Here is a 13,362-nt window from a genome sequence, read left to right on the forward strand (position 1 = left end):
AGTTATGCGATTAGCCAATTGATTATGAAAATATTTTGTGATAATCTTTTATTGATTTTAATTATACAATTAATCAATCAATTAGTGTACACCTCTCCCTCCCAATGCAGCCTCAATGAGCTGCACTGCGGTATTGCCGGGCGCCAGAGGCGCCCCGGCAATGCCGCGCTGCAGCATATTTAATTATTTGGCATGGGGCGGTGTACTTTGAATGTATGTGTACTTGTTGTACACCGCTCCTTTCCTATGCCATCTCCAGGCATTGCAAATCGTCATTGCCGGGCACCAAAGGGGGCTCGGCAGTGACGCACGCTGAAAGAGAGTACTCAGTTTTCACTCTGGTTTCTTGTTTGTTTGTTGTACACCGCTCCTTTCCTATGCCATCTCCAGGCATTGCAAATCGTCATTGCCGGGCACCAAAGGGGGCTCGGCAGTGACGCACGCTGAAAGAGAGTACTCAGTTTTCACTCTGGTTTCTTTCTTGTTTGTTTGTTTTCTTGTTTGTTTTCTTTCTTGTTTGCTTTCTTGGTTGTCCGGACGATATCTCAGCCATCCTTTGAGCTAGGAAGCTGAAATTTCGGCACAATAGTGAGCAAGTCCTTTGTCAAAAACGGTATTTTTTGTTTTTTGATTAATCAATTAATTGATGAGTTATTTAATTATTAGCGATTAATTAAGTACTTATTTAATTAATTAAATTTCATTTCTCTTCTGACCATTAACTCAGGCACCTTTTGAGTTAGGAAGCTGATATTTGGACATGCCAATGACCAGGTGATTTGGCTGCAAAGGCTATTTTTGATTTATTAATTAATTAATTAATCAATTAATCGATTAATTATTTAATTATTTGATTAATGACAAAAAAAAATATTTTTTTTCACTTACAGATTCTGATGAAATAGTGATGGTTTATGTGTTCTCTGACCGAATTGATTAATAATTTAATTTATTTATGATTATTATTTATTTATTTTCATTATTAATCATTTATTTATCTTCTTTCTCATTTGGCCAATATCTCAGGCACCTTTTGAGCTCAGAAGCTAATATTTGGACATGAGTGACCAAGTGATGTGGCTATCAAGGATATTTTTGATTTATTGATTAATCAATTAATCAATGTATCGATTAATTATTTAATTATTCGATAAATTACTAAAAAAAAATTTTTGCCCCCAGTTACACATTCTGATGAAATGGTGGTGCTTTATGTGTTCTGTGACCGAATTGATTGATAATTTAATTTTTTAATGATTATTATTTATTTATTTTCATTATTAATCATTGATTTATTTTCTTTCTCATTTGGCCAATATCTCAGGCACCTTTTGAGCTGGGAAGCTCATATTTGGACATGACAGTGACCAAGTGATGTGGCTATCAAGGATATTTTTGATTAATTGATTAATCATTTAATCGATTCATTATTTATTGATTAATCGATGAATTACTTATTGATTAATCAATTAATTATTAAATTTTTTATTAATGACTTATTTGATTAAATTTCTAAAAGATACATCTTCGGATGAAGCACGAGTGGTTTTGTTATGGTATTAGCCAATTGATTAAGAAAATATTTTGTGATAATCTTTTATTGATTTTAATTATACAATTAATCAATCAATTAGTGGACACCTCTCCCTCCCAATGCAGCCTCTATGAGCTGCACTGCGGTATTGCCGGGCGCCAGAGGTGCCCCGGCAATGCCGCGCTGTAGGATATTTAATTATTTGGCATGGGGGCGGTGTACTTTGAATGTATGTGTACTTGTTTGTTTTCTTGGTTGTCCGGGCGATATCTCAGCCATCCTTCAAGCTAAGAAGCTGAAATTTCGGCACAATAGTGAGCAAGTCCTTTGTCAAAAACGGTATTTTTTGTTTTTTGATTAATCAATTAATTGAGGAGTTATTTAATTATTAGCGTTTAATGAAGTACTTATTTAATTATTTAAATTTCATTTCTCTTCTGACCATTAACTCAGGCACCTTTTGAGTTAGGAAGCTGATATTTGGACATGCCAATGACCAGGTGATTTGGCTGCAAATGCTATTTTTGATTTATTAATTAATCAATTAATCGATTAATTATTTAATTATTCGATTAATGACCAAAAAATCTTTTTTTTTATAGTTACAGATTCTGATGAAATAGTGGTAGTTTATGTGTTCTCTGACCAAATTGATTAATAATTTTTTTTATTTATGATTATTATTTATTTATTTTCATTATTAATCATTTATTTATTTTCTTTCTCATTTGGCCAATATCTCAGGCACCGTTTGAGCTGGGAAGCTAATATTTGGACATGAGTGACCAAGTGATGTGGCTATCAAGGATATTTTTGATTTATTGATTAATCATTTAATTGCTTAATTATTTATTGATTAATTGATTAATTATTTATTGATTAATCAATTAATTATTTAATTTTTATTAATGACATTTAATAAAATTTCTAAAAGATAGGTCTTCGGATGAAGCACTTCTGGTTTAGTTATGCTATTAGCCAATTGATTAAGAAAATATTTTGTGATAATCTTTTATTGATTTTAATTATACAATTAATCAATCAATTAGCGAACACCTCTTCCTCCCAATGCAGCCTCTATGAGGTGCACTGCGGTATTGCCGGGCGCCAGAGGCGCCCCGGCAATGCTGCGCTGTAGGATATTTCATTATTTGGCATGGGGGCGGTGTACTTTGAATGTATGTGTACTTGTTTGTTTTCTTGTTTTCTTGTTTGTTTGTCCGGACGATATCTCAGCCATCCTTTGAGCTAGGAAGCTGAAATTTCGGCACAATAGTGAGCAAGTCCTTTGTCAAAAACGGTATTTTTGTTTTTTGATGAATCAATAAATTGAGGAGTTATTTAATTATTAGCGATTAATTAAGTACTTATTTAATTAATTAAATTTCCTTTCTCTTCTGACCATTAACTCAGGCACCTTTTGAGTTAGGAAGCTGATATTTGGACATGCCAATGACCAGGTGATTTGGCTGCAAAGGATATTTTTGATTTATTAATTAATCAATTAATCGATTAATTATTTAATTATTCGATTAATGACAAAAAAAATTTTTTTTTTTTTCAGTTACAGATTCTGATTAAATAGTGGTAGTTTATGTGTTCTCTGACCAAATTGATTAATAATTTAATTTTTTTTATGATTATTATTTATTTATTTTCATTATTAATCATTTATTTATTTTCTTTCTCATTTTGCCAATATCTCAGGCACCTTTTGAGCTGGGAAGCTAATATTTGGACATGAGTGACCATGTGATGTGGCTATCAAGGATATTTTTGATTTATTGATTAATCATTTCATCTATTAATTATTTATTGATTAATCGATTAATTATTTATTGAGTAATCAATTAATTATTTAATTTTTTATGAATGACTTATTTAATTACATTTCTAAAAGATACATCTTCGGATGAAGCACTAGTGGTTTAGTTATGCGATTAGCCAATTGATTATGAAAATATTTTGTGATAATCTTTTATTGATTTTAATTATACAATTAATCAATCAATTAGTGTACACCTCTCCCTCCCAATGCAGCCTCAATGAGCTCCACTGCGGTATTGCCGGGCGCCGGAGGCGCCCCGGCAATGCCGCACTGCAGCATATTTAATTATTTGGCATGGGGCGGTGTACTTTGAATGTATGTGTACTTGTTGTACACCGCTCCTTTCCTATGCCATCTCCAGGCATTGCAAATCGTCATTGCCGGGCACCAAAGGGGGCTCGGCAGTGATGCACGCTGAAAGAAAGAGAGTACTCAGTTTTCACTCTGGTTTCTTGTTTTCTTTCTTGCTTTCTTGCTTTCTTGTTTGTTTGTCCGGACGATATCTCAGCCATCCTTTGAGCTAGGAAGCTGAAATTTCGGCACAATAGTGAGCAAGTCCTTTGTCAAAAACGGTATTTTTTTTTTTGATTAATCAATAAATTGAGGAGTTATTTAATTATTCGCGATTAATTAAGTACTTATTTAATTAATCAAATTTCCTTTCCCTTCTGACCATTAACTCAGGCACCTTTTGAGTTAGGAAGCTGATATTTGGACATGCCAATGACCAGGTGATTTGGCTGCAAAGGATATTTTTGATTTATTAATTAATCAATGAATCGATTAATTTATTTAATAATTCGATTAATGACAAAAAAATTTTTTTTTTTAAAGTTACAGATTCTGATGAAATCGTGGTAGTTTATGTGTTCTCTGACCAAACTGATTAATCATTTAATTTTTTTATGATTATTATTTTTTTATTTTCATTATTAATCATTTATTTATTTTCTTTCTCATTTGGCCAATATCTCAGGCACCTTTTGAGCTGGGAAGCTAATATTTGGACATGAGTGACCAAGTGATGTGGCTATCAAGGATATTTTTGATTTATTGATTAATCATTTAATCGATTAATTATTTATTGATTAATCGTTTAATTATTTATTGAGTAATCAATTAATTATTTAATTTTTTATTAATGACTTATTTAATTAAATTTCTGAAAGATACATCTTCGGATGAAGCACTAGTGGTTTAGTTATGCTATTAGCCAATTGATTATGAAAATATTTTGTGATAATCTTTTATTGATTTTAATTATACAATTAATCAATCAATTAGCGTACACCTCTCCCTCCCAATGCAGCCTCAATGAGCTGCACTGCGGTATTGCCGGGCGCCAGAGGCGCCCCGGCAATGCCGCTCTGTAGGATATTTAATTATTTGGCATGGGGGCGGTGTACTTTGAATGTATGTGTACTTGTTTTCTTTCTTGTTTTCTTTCTTGTTTGTTTGTCCGGGCGATATCTCAGCCATCCTTTGAGCTAGGAAGCTGAAATTTCGGCACAATCGTGAGCAAGTCCTTTGTCAAAAACGGTATTTTTTTTTTTGATTAATCAATAAATTGAGGAGTTATTTAATTATTAGCGATTAATTAAGTACTTATTTAATTAATCAAATTTCCTTTCTCTTCTGACCATTAACTCAGGCACCTTTTGAGTTAGGAAGCTGACATTTGGACATGCCAATGACCAGGTGATTTGGCTGCAAAGGATATTTTTGATTTATTAATTAATCAATTAATCGATTAATTATTTAATTATTCGATTAATGACAAAAAAAAATTTTTTTTTTAAGTTACAGATTCTGATGAAATAGTGGTCGTTTATGTGTTCTCTGACCAAATTGATTAATAATTTAATTTTTTTATGATTATTATTTATTTATTTTCATTATTAATAATTTATTTATTTTCTTTCTCATTTGGCCAATATCTCAGGCACCTTTTGAGCTGGGAAGCTAATATTTGGACATGAGTGACCAAGTGATGTGGCTATCAAGGATATTTTTGATTTATTGATTAATCATTTCATCTATTAATTATTTATTGATTAATCGATTAATTATTTATTGAGTAATCAATTAATTATTTAATTTTTTATGAATGACTTATTTAATTACATTTCTAAAAGATACATCTTCGGATGAAGCACTAGTGGTTTAGTTATGCGATTAGCCAATTGATTATGAAAATATTTTGTGATAATCTTTTATTGATTTTAATTATACAATTAATCAATCAATTAGTGTACACCTCTCCCTCCCAATGCAGCCTCAATGAGCTGCACTGCGGTATTGCCGGGTGCCAGAGGCGCCCCGGCAATGCCGCGCTGCAGCATATTTAATTATTTGGCATGGGGCGGTGTACTTTGAATGTATGTGTACTTGTTGTACACCGCTCCTTTCCTATGCCATCTCCAGGCATTGCAAATCGTCATTGCCGGGCACCAAAGGGGGCTCGGCAGTGACGCACGCTGAAAGAGAGTACTCAGTTTTCACTCTGGTTTCTTTCTTGTTTTCTTTCTTGTTTTCTTGCTTTCTTGTTTGTTTGTCCGGACGATATCTCAGCCATCCTTTAAGCTAGGAAGCTGAAATTTCGGCACAATAGTGAGCAAGTCCTTTGTCAAAAACGTTATTTTTTTTTTTGATGAATCAATAAATTGAGGAGTTATCTAATTATTAGCGATTAATTAAGTACTTATTTAATTAATTAAATTTCCTTTCTCTTCTGACCATTAACTCAGGCACCTTTTGAGTTAGGAAGCTGATATTTGGACATGCCAATGACCAGGTGATTTGGCTGCAAAGGATATTTTTGATTTATTAATTAATCAATTAATCGACTAATTATTTAATTATTCGATTAATGACAAAAAATTTTTTTTTTTTTTAAGTTACAGATTCTGATTAAATAGTGGTAGTTTATGTGTTCTCTGACCAAATTGATTAATAATTTAATTTTTTTTATGATTATTATTTATTTATTTTCATTATTAATCATTTATTTATTTTCTTTCTCATTTTGCCAATATCTCAGGCACCTTTTGAGCTGGGAAGCTAATATTTGGACATGAGTGACCATGTGATGTGGCTATCAAGGATATTTTTGATTTATTGATTAATCATTTCATCTATTAATTATTTATTGATTAATCGATTAATTATTTATTGAGTAATCAATTAATTATTTAATTTTTTATGAATGACTTATTTAATTACATTTCTAAAAGATACATCTTCGGATGAAGCACTAGTGGTTTAGTTATGCGATTAGCCAATTGATTATGAAAATATTTTGTGATAATCTTTTATTGATTTTAATTATACAATTAATCAATCAATTAGTGTACACCTCTCCCTCCCAATGCAGCCTCAATGAGCTCCACTGCGGTATTGCCGGGCGCCGGAGGCGCCCCGGCAATGCCGCACTGCAGCATATTTAATTATTTGGCATGGGGCGGTGTACTTTGAATGTATGTGTACTTGTTGTACACCGCTCCTTTCCTATGCCATCTCCAGGCATTGCAAATCGTCATTGCCGGGCACCAAAGGGGGCTCGGCAGTGATGCACGCTGAAAGAGAGTACTCAGTTTTCACTCTGGTTTCTTGTTTTCTTTCTTGCTTTCTTGCTTTCTTGTTTGTTTGTCCGGACGATATCTCAGCCATCCTTTGAGCTAGGAAGCTGAAATTTCGGCACAATAGTCAGCAAGTCCTTTTTCAAAAACGAACGGTATTTTTTTTTTTGATTCATCAATAAATTGAGGAGTTATTTAATTATTAGCGATTAATTAAGTACTTATTTAATTAATCAAATTTCCTTTCTCTTCTGACCATTAACTCAGGCACCTTTTGAGTTAGGAAGCTGATATTTGGACATGCCAATGACCAGGTGATTTGGCTGCAAAGGATATTTTTGATTTATTAATTAATCAATTAATCGATTAATTATTTAATTATTCGATTAATGACAAAAAAAAAATTTTTTTTTAAGTTACAAATTCTGATGAAATAGTGGTAGTTTATGTGTTCTCTGACCAAAATGATTCATAATTTAATTTTTTTATGATTATTATTTATTTGTTTGTTTGTTTTCTTTGTTTCTTGTTTTCTTGCTTTCTTGTTTGTTTGGTTGTCCGGGCGATATCTCAGCCATCCTTTGAGCTAGGAAGCTGCAATTTCGGCACAATAGTGAGCAAGTCCTTTTTCAAAATCGGTATTTTTTTTTTTTGATTAATCAATAAATTGAGGAGTTATTTCATTATTAGCGATTAATTAAGTACTTATTTAATTAATCAAATTTCCTTTCTCTTCTGACCATTAACTCAGGCACCTTTTGAGTTAGGAAGCTGATATTTGGACATGCCAATGACCAGGTGATTTGGCTGCAAGGGATATTTTTGATTTATTAATGAGTCAATTAATCGATTAATTATTTAATTATTCGATTAATGACCAAAATTTTTTTTTTTTTAAGGTACAGATTCTGATGAAATAGTGGTAGTTTATGTGTTCTCTGACCAAATTGATCAATAATTTAATTTTTTTATTATTATTATTTATTTATTTTCATTATTAATCATTTATTTATTTTCTTTCTCATTTGGCCAATATCTCAGGCACCTTTTGAGCTGGGAAGCTAATATTTGGACATGAGTGACCATGTGATGTGGCTATCAAGGATATTTTTGATTTATTGATTAATCATTTCATCTATTAATTATTTATTGATTAATCGATTAATTATTTATTGAGTACGTAATCAATTAACAGTAATCAATTAATCAATTAATTATTTATAAATGACTTATTTAATTAAATTTCTAAAAGATACATCTTCGGATGAAGCACTAGTGGTTTAGTTATGCGATTAGCCAATTGATTATGAAAATATTTTGTGATAATCTTTTATTGATTTTAATTATACAATTAATCAATCAATTAGTGTACACCTCTCCCTCCCAATGCAGCCTCAATGAGCTCCACTGCGGTATTGCCGGGCGCCGGAGGCGCCCCGGCAATGCCGCACTGCAGCATATTTAATTATTTGGCATGGGGCGGTGTACTTTGAATGTATGTGTACTTGTTGTACACCGCTCCTTTCCTATGCCATCTCCAGGCATTGCAAATCGTCATTGCCGGGCACCAAAGGGGGCTCGGCAGTGATGCACGCTGAAAGAAAGAGAGTACTCAGTTTTCACTCTGGTTTCTTGTTTTCTTTCTTGCTTTCTTGCTTTCTTGTTTGTTTGTCCGGACGATATCTCAGCCATCCTTTGAGCTAGGAAGCTGAAATTTCGGCACAATAGTGAGCAAGTCCTTTGTCAAAAACGGTATTTTTTTTTTTGATTAATCAATAAATTGAGGAGTTATTTAATTATTCGCGATTAATTAAGTACTTATTTAATTAATCAAATTTCCTTTCCCTTCTGACCATTAACTCAGGCACCTTTTGAGTTAGGAAGCTGATATTTGGACATGCCAATGACCAGGTGATTTGGCTGCAAAGGATATTTTTGATTTATTAATTAATCAATGAATCGATTAATTATTTAATAATTCGATTAATGACAAAAAAATTTTTTTTTTTAAAGTTACAGATTCTGATGAAATCGTGGTAGTTTATGTGTTCTCTGACCAAACTGATTAATCATTTAATTTTTTTATGATTATTATTTTTTTATTTTCATTATTAATCATTTATTTATTTTCTTTCTCATTTGGCCAATATCTCAGGCACCTTTTGAGCTGGGAAGCTAATATTTGGACATGAGTGACCAAGTGATGTGGCTATCAAGGATATTTTTGATTTATTGATTAATCATTTAATCGATTAATTATTTATTGATTAATCGTTTAATTATTTATTGAGTAATCAATTAATTATTTAATTTTTTATTAATGACTTATTTAATTAAATTTCTGAAAGATACATCTTCGGATGAAGCACTAGTGGTTTAGTTATGCTATTAGCCAATTGATTATGAAAATATTTTGTGATAATCTTTTATTGATTTTAATTATACAATTAATCAATCAATTAGCGTACACCTCTCCCTCCCAATGCAGCCTCAATGAGCTGCACTGCGGTATTGCCGGGCGCCAGAGGCGCCCCGGCAATGCCGCTCTGTAGGATATTTAATTATTTGGCATGGGGGCGGTGTACTTTGAATGTATGTGTACTTGTTTTCTTTCTTGTTTTCTTTCTTGTTTGTTTGTCCGGGCGATATCTCAGCCATCCTTTGAGCTAGGAAGCTGAAATTTCGGCACAATCGTGAGCAAGTCCTTTGTCAAAAACGGTATTTTTTTTTTTGATTAATCAATAAATTGAGGAGTTATTTAATTATTAGCGATTAATTAAGTACTTATTTAATTAATCAAATTTCCTTTCTCTTCTGACCATTAACTCAGGCACCTTTTGAGTTAGGAAGCTGACATTTGGACATGCCAATGACCAGGTGATTTGGCTGCAAAGGATATTTTTGATTTATTAATTAATCAATTAATCGATTAATTATTTAATTATTCGATTAATGGTCTGGCACCCCACGATTAATGGTCTGGTCTGGCACCCCGCGAAACCCATTCAGGGATGTTTTATACCTCTCCCACCACCCCCTTCCCATGCCACCCCCCCCCCCCCCCCAAAGCCCTCGCCCTCTCTCAGATCTCTCGATGTCTCCATGTCTCTCGGTCCCTGCTCTCAAATGTTGTGTTTGTGTCCTTCCCCCTCTCTCCCCATCTTGTCTACCGCTCCCGATGTTATATGTTTTATGTGTCGGTTTGTCTTTCTGTGTGATTAATGTTCGCTCTTTCACGAGCCTCGATCTTGTATAAAAAAATAAAAATAAAAAAAAATGACAAAAGATTTTTTTTTTTAAAGATACAGATTCTGATGAAATAGTGGTCGCTTATGTGTTCTCTGACCAAATTGATTAATAATTTAATTTTTTTATGATTATTATTTATTTATATTCATTATTAATCATTTATTTATTTTCTTTCTCATTTGGCCAATATCTCAGGCACCTTTTGAGCTGGGAAGCTAATATTTGGACATGAGTGACCAAGTGATGTGGCTATCAAGGATATTTTTGATTTATTGATTCATCAATTCATCAATTAATCGATTAATTATTTAATTATTCGATCAAGTACTAAAAAAACATTTTTTTTTTGGATAACATTTTTTGGATAACAAAACATTTTTTATCAAGGATATTTTTGATTTATTGATTAATCATTTAATCGATTAATTATTTATTGATTAATTATTGATTAATCAATTAATTGTTACATTTTTTATTAATGACTTATTTAATTAAATTTCTAAAAGATACATCTTCGGATGAAGCACTTGTGGTTTCGTAATGCTATTAGCCAATTGATTAAGAAAAAAATTTGTGATAATCTTTTATTGATTTTAATTATACAATTAATCAATCAATTAGCATACACCTCTCCCTCCCAATGCAGCTTCTATGAGGTGCACTGCGGTATTGCCGGGCGCCAGAGGCGCCCCTGCTATGCCGCGCTGTAGGATATTTAATTATTTGGCACGGGGGCGGTGTACTTTGAATGTATCTGTACTTGTTTGTTTGTTTGTCCAGGCGATATCTCAGCCATCCTTTGAGCTAGGAAGCTGAAATTTCGGCACAATAGTCAGCAAGTCCTTTTTCAAAAACGAACGGTATTTTTTTTTTGATTAATCAATAAATTGAGGAGTTATTTAATTATTAGCGATTAATTAAGTACTTATTTAATTAATCAAATTTCCTTTCTCTTCTGACCATTAACTCAGGCACCTTTTGAGTTAGGAAGCTGATATTTTGACATGCCAATGACCAGGTGATTTGGCTGCAAAGGATATTTTTGATATATTAATTAATCAATGAATCGATTAATTATTTAATAATTCGATTAACGACAAAAAAAAAATTTTTTTGAAAGTTACAGATTCTGATGAAATAGTGGTAGTTTATGTGTTCTCTGACCAAACTGATTAATCATTTAATTTTTTTATGATTATTATTTATTTATTTTCATTATTAATCATTTATTTATTTTCTTTCTCATTTGGACAATATCTCAGGCACCTTTTGAGCTGGGAAGCTAATATTTGGACATGAGTGACCAAGTGATGTGGCTATCAAGGATATTTTTGATTTATTGATTAATCATTTAATCGATTATTTATTGATTAATCGTTTAATTATTTATTGAGTAATCAATTAATTATTTAATTTTTTATTAATGACTTATTTAATTAAATTTCTGAAAGATACATCTTCGGATGAAGCACTAGTGGTTTAGTTATGCTATTAGCCAATTGATTATGAAAATATTTTGTGATAATCTTTTATTGATTTTAATTATACAATTAATCAATCAATTAGCGTACACCTCTCCCTCCCAATGCAGCCTCAATGAGCTGCACTGCGGTATTGCCGGGCGCCAAAGGCGCCCCGGCAATGCCGCTCTGTAGGATATTTAATTATTTGGCATGGGGGCGGTGTACTTTGAATGTATGTGTACTTGTTGTACACCGCTCCTTTCCTATGCCATCTCCAGGCATTGCAAATCGTCATTGCCGGGCACCAAAGGGGGCTCGGCAGTGACGCACGCTGAAAGAGAGTACTCAGTTTTCACTCTGGTTTCTTGTTGTACACCGCTCCTTTCCTATGCCACCTCCAGGCATTGCAAATCGTCATTGCCGGGCACCGAAGGGGGCTTGGCAGTGACGCACGCTGAAAGAGAGTACTCAGTTTTCACTCTGGTTTCTTGTTTGTTTTCTTGTTTGTTTTCTTGTTTCCTTGGTTGTCCGGACGATATCTCAGCCATCCTTTGAGCTAGGAAGCTGAAATTTCGGCACAATAGTGAGCAAGTCCTTTGTCAAAAACGGTATTTTTTGTTTTTTGATTAATCAATTAATTGAGGAGTTATTTAATTATTAGCGTTTAATTAAGTACTTATTTAATTAATTAAATTTCATTTCTCTTCTGACCATTATTAACTCAGGCACCTTTTGAGTTAGGAAGCTGATATTTGGACATGCCAATGACCAGGTGATTTGGCTGCAAAGGATATTTTTGATTTATTAATTAATCAATTAATCGATTAATTATTTAATTATTCGATTAATGACAAAAAAAATTTTATTTTTAAAGTTACAGATTCTGATGAAATAGTGGTAGTTTATGTGTTCTCTGACCAAATTGATTACCAATTTAATTTTTTTATGATTATTATTTATTTATTTTCATTATTAATCATTTATTTATTTTCTTTCTCATTTGGCCAATATCTCAGGCACCTTTTGAGCTGGGAAGCTAATATTTGGACATAAGTGACCAAGTGATGTGGCTATCAAGGATATTTTTGATTTATTGATTAATCATTTCATCTATTAATTATTTATTGATTAATCGATTAATTATTTATTGAGTAATCAATTAATTATTTAATTTTTTATAAATGACTTATTTAATTAAATTTCTAAAAGATACATCTTCGGATGAAGCACTAGTGGTTTAGTTATGCGATTAGCCAATTGATTATGAAAATATTTTGTGATAATCTTTTATTGATTTTAATTATACAATTAATCAATCAATTAGTGTACACCTCTCCCTCCCAATGCAGCCTTAATGAGCTGCACTGCGGTATTGCCGGGCGCCGGAGGCGCCCCGGCAATGCCGCGCTGCAGCATATTTAATTATTTGGCATGGGGCGGTGTACTTTGAATGTATGTGTACTTGTTTGTTTTCTTGTTTGTTTGTTTTCTTTCTTGGTTGTCCGGACGATATCTCAGCCATCCTTTGAGCTAGGAAGCTGAAATTTCGGCACAGTAGTGAGCAAGTCCTTTGTCAAATACGGTATTTTTTGTTTTTTGAATAATCAATTAATTGAGGAGTTATTTAATTATTAGCGTTTAATTAAGTACTTATTTAATTAATTAAATTTCATTTATCTTCTGACCATTATTAACTCAGGCACCTTTTGA

This window comes from Myxine glutinosa, chromosome 1 (assembly GCF_964187855.1).
Source record: "Myxine glutinosa chromosome 1, kmMyxGlut1.1, whole genome shotgun sequence".
In the NCBI taxonomy this organism is placed as follows: domain Eukaryota; kingdom Metazoa; phylum Chordata; class Myxini; order Myxiniformes; family Myxinidae; genus Myxine; species Myxine glutinosa.